Raw genomic sequence first — 14,765 nt, forward strand, 5'->3', positions numbered from 1 at the left:
AAGAGTCTGAATATTTATAGGCCTCTAAGAACTGTCTATGGTTTCAAATAGAAGTATCTGAATTTCATGGTCAAATTCAAGTAATGTATAAATCACAATGTGTAAGTATAAAACAAAAACACGAATCCCTTGGTAGTCAAATAAAATGTAGCAAAACAGCCTTATGCAACCGGGATGATAATATTTAATCGCCTAAATTCCAGTGTGCCATTGCATACGGTATTCACTGAGTCAATTACACAGAGACAATCAGAAAAAATGCCTATGCCTGCTCCAGAAATTAGAATTCAAATTTTGTCCTTTAAAATACCCAGCAAAGGAGAGGGTTTTTTCTCCTAAATTAACATTCTAGTGTTCCAGGAAATGATTCCCCTATCTGTTTTCTTTCATTCACACAAAGGGAAACCCCCAGGGTGATCAATTCAATCACTACTCTATTAGAAATCCACAACCTATAAGGCTGACCTACCACTGTCGCTGTTTCTCAGCTCCCTGTATTTTAAAAACTAATAATATATCCTTGGACCTAAATTGATTTGAGAGCTGGGTTATTAACATACAATGCACAAAGACTGATAATTAAGAAAATCACAAACAGTTGTTCCCTACAAACTCAATAATAATGCCTTCCAGCTGGACAAGAAAAATGTAGCATGTTGCTTTTTTGTCTATTAAATTTAATATGGGCATTCAGATTACAGGCTTATAAAACCTTAATTGACTTTACATATGAATCTGGCTGCCAATGACAGATCCATTCAATTATAATATCAGTTTGGTCATTGATTGTTTCCAGCATCTGGCAAACGATTATATTTGAGCAGCCACTGAATGCACCTTAAGTGAACATAAATGGATGGCATCTTCATCCTCTTTGTTATCTCCATTTGTAAAATGAGAACTGGCACAGGAGAAAGATGAACACAGTTTCCTTTTTGCCTTTTACTTCTAATTTGACTTTTCTTTCTGACCTTTATATTATGATTTAAAATCATCTCGAAATGTATCTGTGATAGGAGAACTCAAAACTCTGCTCTTCCACCCTTCTGTTGTAGGTCACAAAGGGGCTTCACTCAAGACCGTTTCCCTTTGTGATTTTCCTTGCCAAGTAGGAAAAGACATCCGGTGAGTGGATTTTAAGGAAGATCCCTTAAAAAAATCACAGAAATAGAAAATCAAATTTTTCAGCAGCCAATGTAATCCATTCACCAAGTAAATATCCTGGGCTGCCTGATTTTTCTATTTCACCTACTTTGCTGGTCCTTTATACTGGCAGACCATGAGGGAAACAATAAGATGGTCTCCATGCAGGGTGTGTGTGTCCATGTAATATGTATATACACACCTATTTGTACGTGTAACACACAAATATGTATATATCTCAGAGCTGGGTTATCAATCAATGGTATTTATGGAGCACCTAGTATGTGCTGAGCACTGTCCTAAGCACTTGGGAGAATACAAAAGAATTGTTAGACTCATTCCCTGCCCACAGAGATCTTACAGGGGAAGATAGACATTAAAATAAATTATGGATATATACATAAGTCCTGTGGGGCTGAGGGTGAGGTGGATATGCTTAAAGGGAACAGGTCCAAATTGATAAGGGAACACAGAAGGGAGAGGAAAGAGGGGAAATGAGGGCTTAATCAGAAAAGACCTCTTAGAGGAGATCTAATTTTAATAAGGTTTTGAAGGTGGGAAGAGTGTGGCTGTCAGATATGAAGGGGGAGGGAGTTCCAAGCCAGAGGGAGGATATAGGCAAGAAGTCAGCAACCAGGTAGATGAGAATGAAGTGCTGTGAGTAGGTTGATGTTAGAGGAGGCAGGGATTTTCTCTCTTTATTGCAATATAGTCCTTTCAAGTGTTTAATACAGTGTTCTGCACACAGAAAGAGTTCAATAAATACGAATGAATGAATGAATGAATGAATGAATGAATGAATGAATGAATGAATGAGGAGCTAAATGTGCAGGCTGGATTCTAGTATGAAATTAGCCAGGTAAGGTAAGGGGGATGAGTTGATTGAATGCTTTAAAGTCGATAGTAAGGAGTTTCTGTTTGATGCAGAGCAGCGTGGCTCAGTGGAAAGAGCACAGGCTTGGGAGTCAGAGCTCATGTGTTCGAATCCCGGCTCTGCCACTTGTCAGCTGTGTGACTGTGGGCAAGTCACTCAACTTCTCTGTGCCTCAGTTACTTCATCTGTAAAATGGGGATGAAGACTGTGAGCCTCATGTGGGACAACCTGATTACCCTGTATCTACTCCAGGGCTTAGAACAGTGCTCTGTACATGGTAAGTGCTTAACAAATACCAACATTATCATTATTATTATTATTATGCAGAGATGGAGGGCAACCACTGGAGATTCTTGAGGAATGGGGAGGCATATACTGAATGATATTTTAGACATATGATCTGGGCCAGCAGAGTAGAGAAAGGACGGTAGTGGGGAAGAGACGGGAGACAAAGGTCAGTGAGGAGGTTGATATGGTAGTCAAGGGTTGTCCTGGAATCACCAGAATAAACCACTCTTAAAAGAGCTAACCCATTTCCACAGATTACATCTAAAGTTTTTAAGCATGATTGGTCCAAATTGTAACCAAAGAAACCACAGAAGTATACCCTTCTTCCTGGTAGCTGAGAAACAGCATGGCTTAGTGACAAGAGCCCGGGCTTGGGAGTCAGAGGTCGTGGGTTCTAATCCCAGCTTCACCACTTGTCAGCTGTGTGACTTTGAGCAAGTCACTTAACTTCTCTAGGGCTCAGTTACCTCGTCTGTAAAATGGGGATTAAGACTGTGAGCCCCATGTGGGACAATCTGATAAACCTTGTATCTAACCCAGCGCTTAGAACAGTGCTTGGCACATAGTAAGCGCTTAACAAATACTATCATAAATGAAACCCATGCCATTAGTGTCAGTAAGACCCAAAAGGAAATCTATAAAATTCCCTCACCTTCTAAAGGCTTACTCCATAGAGATACCATCATCGAGCTAGAAAAAAAGTCTAAAAATCAATGAACTCCAAGTTGCACCAGAATTTATGTCCCGATTTAAAGGTGTAAGTGCTTAATAGGCACTATTAAGTGCTTAGTACAGTGCTAAGCGCTTAGTACAGTCCTCTGCACACAGCATGTGCTCAGTAAATGCAATTGAATGAATTAATGACTATGCCTAGTGACAAATTCTAAAGATTTCATTTCATGCCTCATTTGTAAAATGGGGATTAAGACTGTGAGCCCCCCGTGGGACAACGTGATCACCTTGTATCCTCCCCAGCGCTTAGAACAGTGCTTTGCACATAGTAAGTGCTTAACAAATGCCATTATGATTATTAGTATTAGTATTAATAGGGTAGTTAGTTTATGCACATGCATCATTACTCCTGGAGCTGACTTTTTCAGTAGGTAGCTCCATTTCAGCCACCATTTCATCTTGGAAAAGCCCAAAGGCAGTTGCAGAGCTCTCACTTCTTTAATAATACTAATAAAATGTCGGTATTTGTTAAGCGCTTACTATGTGCCAAGCACTCTTCTAAGCACTGGGATAGATACAAGGTAATCAGGGTGTCCCATGTGGGGCTCACAGTCATAATCCCCTCTTTACAGATGAGGTAACTGAGGCCCAGAGAAGTTAAGTGACTTGCCCAAAGTCACCCAGCTGTTAAATGGCAGTCAGGATTAGAACTCATGACCTCTGACTCCCAACCCGTGCTCTTTCTACTAAGGCATGCTGCTTCGCTAAGGAAGCACAAAACATTGTTTTGCCTTTGTACCAATTCAGGAACAAGGACATTGCTGTGTGGCTCTGTTGTCTTAAGCCCTCGAGTCATTTCTGACCCATAGAGACACCACAGACACATCTCTTCCACAATGCCCCGCTCTCCATCTGCAATCATTCTGGTAGTGTATCCAGGAATTTTCTTGGTAAAAATCCAGAAGTGGTTTACCATTCCTGCCTTCGGCGCAGTAAACGTGGGTCTCCATCCTCGACTCTCTCTCATGCTGCTGCTGCCCAGCACAGGTGAGCTTTGACTTGTAGCAGATTGCCTTCCACTGGCTAGCTACTGGCCAAGCTAGGAATAGAATGGGAAGGCCTCTGCCTGACTCTCCCTCCTGTAGCCGAGACTGGTAGAGGACTGGAAACTCTCCAGGGGCGACCCTGAGAAGGGGTGGCTCTGTTAAGACCAAGCAAATTTCAGTCCTTTCCAGATTCAAGTCTAAGTAAGTTGGACATGGGGAAAGGAGTAATGGGAGAACATCCGGTGTTTTCAGCGAGTAACTGTAACTTGTTGTAACTTGCAGTCCACTTTCAGGATGCCAACTAGAAGAAGCATGCTCCCAGATTTGCTGTTTGCCTCCAGAGAAATCAGCTTGGTATTATCAAGGCAAGTCATGATGAACGTTCTAGTTACCAAGCCCTATCATTTTTTTAACTATATTTGTTAAGTTCATTCAATAGTATTTATTGAGCACTTACTATGTGCAGAGCACTGTACTAAACACTTGGAATGAACAAGTCGGCAACAGATAGAGACAGTCCCTGCCATTTGACGGGCTTACAGTCTTGCCTACTATGTGCCAGGCACTCTTCAAAGCACTGGGGTAGATACAAGATAACCACAGTCTATGTCCCACATGGGGCTCACAGTTGTTATCCATTTTATAGATGAGCTAACTGAGGCATAGAGAAACTAAGTGACTTGTTTAAAGTCACACAGCAGACAAGTGGCAGAGACGGGATTAGAATCCAGGTCCTTCTGACCCCCAACCCCATGCTCTATCAGCTCGGCTACACTGCTTCTCCAGCGTTTTGAAATGACTGAAATTTTCAATGGTTAAGAGGTATTTTTACCCAGCTATTTTTACATTGTAAAGCTCCTTGTGAGGGCTAAGATTATATCTACTAACCTCTTTGTACTCACCCAAGTTAGTATGGTGCTCTGCACAGAATAAGTACTCAATAAATGCAGTTTGATTTCAAACTACCTTGATGATTTTCAGGCTTAAACGTGATCTGAAAATGTGATTAAACCAAGCTGCAGACAAGCAGCATGACCTAACTGAAGTCAGAGGAGTGGTCTTCTAATCCTGGTTCCACCACTTGCCTGCTATGAGACCTTGGGCCAGTCACTTCACTTCTCCATGCCCCAGTTACCTCATCTGTAAAATGGGGATTAAATCTTTGAGCCCCACGATTGCCTTTATCTATCCTAGTGCTTAGTAGAGTGTCTGGCATGTAATAAGTGCTTAACAAATATCCCCTCCCAAAACAAAGTAATATGAGGACTTCTAATTAATCAATAGTACTTACTGAACAATTTCTGTGTGCAGAACTCTGAACTAAGTGATTGGGAGAGTACAACAGAGTTGGATTAGACTCCCCCGGAAACCCCATAACATAAACCTCATTTTCTCAAACAAAAAAAAACAAAAAAAGCCACAGCCATTTCACAACAGAATAGAATCCTGCAAGGGTCAAATCTATTGTAAGACCTGAATTGTCTTAGATCTCTTTTGTAAAATGAGACAACTCTGCATCTTCTTCAGCAAGTTCCTTGAATCTACTCCAGCAGTTAGTACAGCACCTGGCATCTAGTAAGCACTTTACAAATAGCATTAAAAAAGAATCCAATCTAGACATTAGGACTATGAGTCAAAGAGAACCTGGTTCTAATGCTTGCTCTGATGTTTGCTGGCTTAGTGACCTTGGTTAAGTCACTTAATTCCTTTGTGGTTCAGTTTCCTCCATTGTAAAATGGGGAATGAATACCTCTTCTTTCTCCTCCTTAGTCTGTTAGCCTAATTTGGAACAGGGACCGAGTTTGACCTAATTGTCTTATATCTACCACAGCAATCAGCACACTGCTTGACATACAGTGAGGGCTTAACAAACAGCACAGTTATTCTTCTTACTATAATTATTCTATTTGTGAGGAGTAAAGCTGGCAGCTTAGTGAGATATACGGGGTGGAAGAAGGCAAGAAGCAGGCCCTTTTCAAGCTGAGATACTTTTCTACTTCATTTTACTATGAGAATGCATTTCTCATCTTTGAAATAGCATCACAAATTTTCTCATGCCCCAGAGTAAATGAGGAAATCAAAGTGAATATACTTTTATTGATACTTTTCAGCTCCCATCATGATTTTCCAATCATCCTCCAGGACAATCAGGAAGCTCTTTTACCCTGATTGACCTAAGACCTAAATTGTTCTCTTAAGATACCAAAACTATGAAAATGACATTTTTTCACCTAAGGAGAAAAAACTCCAAATGAACCAAAACTCTACAAGGTCATTTTACAGAAATGCTTCCATGATTCTCTACACTTTTCTCAACTACCTAAAAGCCTCTTTTGGAATTATCTACACAATATTTGATGGCATCTTATTTCCCCTTTACAAAAAATGGTTGAGAAACAATTGGGGTTTATATCAAAGGGCTCAACTAAAATTTTTTATTAGCATTTGTTAAGCACTTATTATATGTCAAGCACTGTTCTAAAAGCTGGGGTAGATACAAGTAAATTGGGTTGGACATAGTCTCCATCCCACATGGGGCTCACAGTCTAAGCAGAAGGGAGAATACCTATTAAATCCTCATTTTACAGTTGAGGAAACTGAGGTACAGAGAAGTTAAGTGACTTGTCAAAGGTCACCAAGTAGGTAAGCAGCAGAGTTGGGATTAGAACCAGGTCCTCTGACTCCCTGGACCATGCTCTATTCACTAGGTAACATTTTTGATAGAAGAAACATTTTGTCCACTAACACTCTAAATTCCATTAATCTGCTTCCCCTGATGCACTTGCAAAACCCATCATCCCCCAAGAATACTGCATGATTTCTTAGGATGAGGTCTCATAGTTTTCTATCATGAAACTTCATCTGATATGGATCAGGTTTTCTGGGTAATTATATGCTTGGAAAAAAGAGGTACACCAGAGAAAGTAAACTTCCCAGTCAAACTCCCTGAGAGAAAACTCTTCCTGGAGTTTTGCTTTTGCTTGAGATATCACAGGGAATTTCCTGCAAGCACCAGGATCAGAAGACTTTAGAATGAACGGGTCTTTTCTTCACCGACAACTCAATACTCTGGTGCCTCCACATGAAAATCGAGAGGATAACAGATCCTGCTTTCCTACCTGTGAAGTTTTGAGGAAAATAATTGTAATCCTTGTGGTATTTGTTTAGCACTTACTATGTGCTTCACACTGTACTAGGGGTGGGGGTGGATAATGGGCAAGTTGGATTGGACCCAGTCCCTGGCTCTCATGGGGCCGAGAGTTTCAATCCCCATTTTCCAGATGAGGTCACCTCAGGGTAGACCAATAGCTAGTAAATTTGCCAGACCTGGTTGAAACAGATAAGATCACAGGTTCAAGTGCAAATATGAGCATGCAATTGTTTCTTATTCCTATTTCGGGGGGTAGAGTGACTTTCCTTCACTCAGTCCGTATGCTTAGGTTCTCTCCATTCCAACCAAATGCCAGAGATAAAAAAGACTGGGAGGTGTAAGGAAAAAAAAGAGACACCAACATGGCAATTTTCTGGTACGAGTGGAAAATGATGCTGTTGAAATAATGAGAATGTTAGGAGGAATAGGATGGCTTCAAAGAGTCGATATGGAGTTTGGGTTTTGACACGCATCCATTTGTTTTCGAACATATGTTTTCATTACATATTGAAGATAGCAATACGAGAGAGGAGGAAGGAGAGAGCAAGTTTTGTTTTTGTTTTGTTTTTAGGTGAGAAGAGATGGGATTCAAGTAATAAGTAGGAGGCTTTGACTTTAAAAACAGACAAGTGGTCTCCTCTTGGGAAGCAGCTGGGAAGGAGGAGATTATAGGTTTGTGGGCAGGGAAACTTTGAGAAAGCAAGGATGGCCTTTTGGGAAAGCTTACAATGCTTGGCCTCTATCTTGTTAAGAAAATAATCAGTGAAGTCAGTAAAATTAGAGAGAAAGGAGGTGGGGATACTGGAGGCTTCAGTAGGCAGCTGAAGGTATCTGTTGGTAGGAGCTATGAGGAAGACAGTTAGGAAGGAGACACAGTCAATTTATTGTGCAGAATATCAGGAAGTGTAATAAGAGAATAAATCTAAAGTGGGCAATGGCATCCTGGATTTAGGATTTCCATCAGACATGAACTATTGGCAAGAGCCTGGGCCTGGAAATCAGGGGCCCTGAATTCGCACCTTGGCTCTGTCATTGACCTACTCTGTTATCTTGGGCAAATGTCAACTGCTCTGTGCCTCAGTTTTCTCATCCCTAAAGTGGTGATTAAATATCTCTCTCTCCCTATTCTAGATTGTAGGCTCCCTGTGGGACAGGGATTGGGTCTGATCTAATTATATTCTATCTACACTGCATAGAGCTAAGCACTTAAGGGCTTTAAGTAAACACTTAAGTATAAAAATTATTTTTTACTATTAACATTATTGGGAATGTTCAGCTGCCTTGGTAATGGTGCAGGGGAAGGGAATCATGAAGGAGATTCAAGTCTGGGGGTTGGCAGTGCAAGACGAATAGAAAGCAACAAGATAGGTTTCAAAGAGATGGCAATGTTGAAGGAGTGGTTCTTTGTACCCAGGGGAGCCTAGGTATAGAGAAATACTGGAGAGATACAATAGCTTGGAATCGGCAAGCAATAACTTGCTTCTCTAAGATTCTCTGAGTAGTAGTAGATCAATTAAGCATACTTGAGCAAGATACTTAAAAATTCTTACTTAACTATGTGTGTGTGTGTGTATGGAGATACGGAAGGCAAAGGCAAATCTTTTTTTTCCAGCTGTGTTGCCCTAGGAAGACTTTGAGATTTATCTAGAACATGTGGTTGGCAAAGAAGTGAGATGCACTCAGTGGAAAACCACCAAGTCAAGAGTTTTGAAAGAAATGGACCGGTGCTTGCATCCCATCTATCAGCAAAGCGAAGACTAGAGAGAGACTCAGGTGAATTTCCTGACTTAGCTGCCTAAAAAGAAAACACGAATCCTGTGTGTGGGCTTTCTCATTCCCTCTAGATCAAATAGGCAGTAACATTCCATCTGCTGTTTTTGTTAAAAGAAACAGAGTAGGTGGGAAGTAGAGAGGAGGGCTGGGAGCTGGATGACATACATTTGACAAAAACCTATTCTAGGAAGGCAGAGGCAAAATGGGTTTGAGTTTGTGTGTGTACAGATAAGTACGTATAGTTGTTCAAATATAAAAGTGTGTGTGTGTGTGCACCTGCGGGTGTGTATATGTATGTGATGGGGCTGGCAGGGACATCTATGCAGTACAGAGAACATGTCCAGGATCCAGGAAGGGATCTTCAAAAACAAGCGAGTCCAAGAGCGGTGAGATGTGGGTTTCAGGGGAGGAAGGTTGTCCTCCTACTCTGCAACCCGAGTCCAGTGATAATGAGAAAGTCAGGTGTTATAGGCAAGAGTCCCAGCAGATGGTGAAGCCTACTATTAAAATTCCAGCCAAAACCATCCTCCATTCCATATGCTGAATGAGAAGTTGGCCAACACATTGTGTGAACACAGCACTCAAAACCCTTCTCCCTTGGAAAAGCCAAGAAATGGAGTGGGAGGGAGGGTGGGAATTCACAGCTGTAAAGAAGTTCAACTCCTGTGGAGAATTGTTTCCTTGTCTTGGAGTCACTGCAGGTCTTCAATTCTTCAGGGATTCTGTATTTGAAGGAAAGAATAGTGAAATCCCCATCTGAGCATCTCACATGGAGAGTTCCCAATACTCTATCAGTCTCGGCTACGGGAGGGAGAGTCAAGCGGAGGCATACCCGTTCCATTCCTAACTTGGGCGGTGGCTAGCGAGTGGAAGGCCATCTGCTAAAAGTCAAAACTCACCTGTGCTGGGCAGCAACGGCATGAGAGAGAGTCAAGGGCAGAGACTTAGGTTTACTGTGCAGAGGAAGGCAATGGTCGTCAAAGGGCAGGGACTGTCTCTATCTGTTGCCAACTTGTACATTCCAAGCACTTAGTACAGTGCTCTGCACATAGTAAGTGCTCAATAAATAATAATGAATGAATGGTAAATTATTTCTTTATTTTCATCAAGAAAACACTACCAGAACGAATGCAGATGGAGGTGGGGTGTTCTAGGACAAATGTGTCCATGGAGTCACTATGGGTCGGAGATGACTTGACGGAATAAGACTAGACAAGGAGTCTTGTGTCTCCTTAACCTGGCCAGAGGGACATAGCACCAGGGCTTTATTAATGGAATGTTTTAAAGGATCTGTTTTAAGCTTAGTCGGAGGAGTTCAGCATTTGCAGAATTGCTTATCTATCCTTTTTCTATGTTGTCACCAGAGTAGATTTCAGATATCAGGGAGTGAGGTAAGAGCCACAGGATGCCACAACACAGGCCGCAGCAGCATGGGCTTGGGAGTCAGAGGACAAGGGTTCTAATCCTGGCTCTGTCACATATCTGCTGTGTGACCTTAGGCAAGATACTCAAATTCTCTGTACCTCAGTTACCTTATCTGTAAAATGGGGACTAAGACGGTGAGCCCCACGTGGGACAATCTGTTGACCTTGTATCTACCCTAGTGCTTAGAACAGTGCTTGGAACATAGTAAGTGCTTAACGAATACCGTAATTATACTTATTTATTCACTTCTTGGTGTCTCAGTTTCATCTGCAAAATGGAAATTACGGTGCTTCCTACTTAAGACTGTGAGCCCCATGTGGAAGAGGGACTGCATCTGTCCTGCTCCCTTGAGTCTCCCTGAAAACAGAGTACAGTGTTTGGCACATAGTAAGCACTTAACAAATATTTCTTATTGCCACAGTCTTAATTAAATTGAGTTTCCAAAGCCAGGCAGAATATAAAACCAAGCTGGCCACCACAAGAGTAGAGAGGAGGTGTTTCACAATGAGGGCAGGGGAATAACGGTGATTATTATTGACTGGAGTGAAGTATGGGCTCCATTCAATTTTCTCATCCGACATTACTTTAATGAAGGGAAACACTGTCAAGTAGACAAGTGAAAAATTACAAAGTGAAATGCACACAGACAGTCCTAATTACAATATTAATTGCTGTTTTATATGCCTGTGAATAGGCACAGGCAGATGTAATGCTTCTTTGTTTTCTAGAAAACTACACTAGAAGTTCTTAAAGAATCAAGATTTTGCACATTATCTCAATTCAAAAATTAATGTGGATATTTTCTCCATCGACTGTTGTAATGATTAAACATTTCCAGTGGAGTCACTGCTTTTTACCACAAATGTTAGCCCTTCTCTCCTGCGGAAAATGTTACCGCATCAAGTACAACCGAATAAACCCTTCTGTAAATGACATCCATAAAATTAACCCAAATATTTTAACCTAATAATGTTGATTTTTCATTGTTTATAGTAGATGTGTTGTCAGGTTAAATGAATATACTACATTTGGGCATAATGAGTGTTTGTCAATCAATTATATGTTTTATTGAATAATTACTATGTGCAGAGCACTCTAAGCACTTGGGAAAGTACAACAGAGTGGGTAAAATATTATTCCTGTCCACGAGGAGCTTACAGTCTAGAGGGGCAGAAGGACATTAAAGTAAATAAATAAATGGTGTGTACATAAGCGCTGTGGGACTGAGGGTGGGATGAATATCAAGTGAATAAAGGGTACAGATCCACGTGTAGAGTTGATGCAGAAAGAAGAGGGATTGGGGAGGAAAGGCTTAATCAGGGAAGGCCTCTTGAAGAAGATATGATTTTAATAAGACTTTGAAGGTGGGGAGGTTGGGGGTTGGTTTTATATGGATGGAGAGTCAGTTCTAGGCCAAAGGGCAGGGCGCCAGTGGTGAGATAGATGAGATCGAGGTTCAGTGAGTAAGTTGGTCCTAGAGGAGAAAAGTTTGCAGACTAGGTTGCATTAGGAAGCAAGCAAAGAGGGGGAGAGCTGATTGAATGCTTTCAAGTCAACGCTAAGGAGTTTTTGATGCAGCAGTGCACGGGCAACCATTTCAAGTCCTTGAGGACTGGGGAAATGAAATGTTTTGGGGTTTTTTTTTAGGAAAATGATTCAGGCAGCAGAGTGACATATGGACTGGAGTAAGGAGAGACAACAGGCAGAGAGGTCAGTGAGGCGGCTGATGCAGTAGTTAAGGTGGGATAGAATAAGTGTTCGGATAAATGTGGGAGCCATTTGGATGGAGAGGAAAGAGCAGATTTTTAACAATGTTGTGACAGTTCAACTGACAGGATTTGGTGGCAGATGGAATATGTGGGTTGAATGAGAGAGATAAGTCGAGGATAATGCCAAGGTTACAGGCTCGTGAGACGGGATGGTAGTGCTGTCTACAGTGATGGGAAAGTCAGAGGGTGTACAGGGTTTGAGTGGGAAGATGAGTTCTGTTTTGGACATGTTTAGTTTGTGGTGTCAGCAGGACACGCAAGTAGAGATGTCCTGAAGGCAGAAGGAAGTATGAGATGGCAGAGAAGAGAGAACGGTAGTTGAAGCTATTGAAGCTATGTGTTTTCCATATGCATTTGAGATAGAACACAATTAAGGAATGTTCTTCTGACCACGTAAACCCTGGATGGGCACTTACTCCGTGCCGAGCACTGTACTGAGAACTGAGGTAGCTACAAGGTAATCAGGTTGGACACAGTCCCTATCCCACATGGTTCTCATCATCTAAGTAGAATGCCACATTATTGAAGAACTGCTTGAGCACACTCTCCCAGAACTGGAACAGGATATCTACCATATTAGATATCCTTAACATGAATTTGGCACGAATGCAACCCTCACATCAGAGAAAAACTGGATGAAATAATAATGATGACGATAATTGTTGTATTTGTTAAGCATTTACTATGTGCCAACCACTGTACTAATTGCTGGGGTAGATATAAGATAATTGGTTAGAACACAGTCCTTGTCCCATAAGGGGTTCACATTCTTAATCTCCACTTTACAGATGAGGTAACCGAGGCACAGAGAAGTGAAATGACCTTCCCAAGGTCACACAGCAAACAAGTGGTGGAGCCAGCATTAGAACCCATGTCCTTCTGACTCACAGACCCATGCTCTTTCCACTAGGCCACACGAGTTATCGATTTTCCTTTATTGATAATTAAAAATGTTGTCAAGTGTTCCAACTGGAAAATTTTATAATGAAACTATTTTAGAAAAATCTGTGAATTTAAGATGTGTTAGTCTAGCTACTTTGGCTTCCTCCCAAAAGTGGGTGCAGTTAAAGGTCAGGACTAAACCTCATGCTCAATAACAAAAAATGGATGATGTCAAAAATTAGGAGGGAAATTTGCAATGTGAAATTTGAAATTCTACCAAAGGTAAGAGTAGGTAAGAAAACATCCTTTAAAATTGAGAAAATGTCTTGCATGAGAACCAAGGTCATTTTTCTACCACAAAGAGAGCTCTAAAACCAAACCTGCTGTCAAGGGTTAGTACAGTAAGACAAATTATTGCTTTGCTACTGTGAGCCACATAATGATTAATTGAGTTTACCATGCAGAAAGGTGCTGTCAGCCCGCACATAGAAGTCCAATAAAAATGTAAAGGAAATCAGTATGATTCTTCATTTCTACTCCTCAAGTACTTTGTGATGGTTTGCAAGAAAAGCCAATGAGAATAGTCACCAGGTTATGGAAAAGACCTCAAGAGATGGTGAGAGGTAGTGAAGAGAAGGGAAGATTTCTCACAGAGAGGTTAAGAAGTCTGGTACTAGAGTTCTGCGGAAGACTCGTATTTCTCCTTAAGTCTTTCTTACACTTTGCTCCTCCCAAAATCCCAACCTGCCCCAGTAAATGGGCTCTCCCTTTCAGCTCCAAGTGAAAAGGAGAAAAATTCCTAAAGAAAGTTTCTGTTTACTTACTGGCCTAGTGGAAAGAGCATGAGCCTAGGAGACAGAGGACCTGGGTTCTAATCCTGATGCCATTTACTGCCATGTGGCCCTGGGCAATTCACTAAATTTATCTGCACCTCAGTTCCCTCATCTGCAAAATGGGGATTTAAATACCTGATCTCCCTCCTACTTAGATTGTGACCCCACTGTGGGACCTGCTTATCTCGTATCTAACCCACTGCTTAGTATAGCGCCTCAGTTACCTCATCTGTAAAATGGGGATGGAGACTGTGAGCCCAACATGGGACAGGGACTGTGTCTACCCCAATTTGCTTATATGCACCCCAGCGCTTAGAACAGTGCCTGGCACAGAGTAAGCACTTAACAAATACTATTATTATTACTTTTAGCATAGTAAATATTTAACAAATGCCAAAATTATTATCAGTGATATAATTATTATCACTGATATAATTATTAGCATGCTAAATATTATCATTATCATGCAGGAGGTAGTGGGGGATTTTCCTCTGAACTCACTTTAGAGAAGCAGCACAGCCTAGTGGAAAGAGCTCAGGACCTAATCCTGGCTCAGCCAATTCATTCATTCATTCATTCAATCGTATTTAGAGGAGCAACGTGGCTCAGTGGAAAGAGCCCAGGCTTGGGAGTCCTAGGTTATGGGTTTGAATCCCTACTCCGCCACTTGCCAGCTGTGTGACTTTGGGCAAGTCACTTAACTTCTCTGTGCCTCAGTTACCTCATCTGTAAAATGGGGATTAAAAACTGTGAGCCCCTCGTGGATCAACCTGATCACCTTATATCCCCCAGTGCTTAGAACAGTGCTTTGCACATAGTAAGTGCTTAACAAATACTAATGTTATTATTATTATTTATCGAGCACTTACAGTGTGCAGAGCACTGTACTAAGCGCTTGGAAAGTACAAT

The 14,765-nt window shown here is 41.4% G+C and overlaps 1 non-coding gene across 1 annotated transcript; it reads right to left on the reverse strand.

The window, feature by feature from the left end:
* Positions 1-4,034: 4,034 nt before the first annotated feature.
* LOC114809666 lies at positions 4,035-4,172 on the reverse strand. Its single transcript, XR_003757443.1, has one exon. It is a non-coding gene; the product is annotated as a small nucleolar RNA SNORA7 (small nucleolar RNA).
* Positions 4,173-14,765: the final 10,593 nt, after the last annotated feature.

Source organism: Ornithorhynchus anatinus, chromosome 2 (assembly GCF_004115215.2).
Source record: "Ornithorhynchus anatinus isolate Pmale09 chromosome 2, mOrnAna1.pri.v4, whole genome shotgun sequence".
Classification (NCBI taxonomy): Eukaryota; Metazoa; Chordata; class Mammalia; order Monotremata; family Ornithorhynchidae; genus Ornithorhynchus; species Ornithorhynchus anatinus.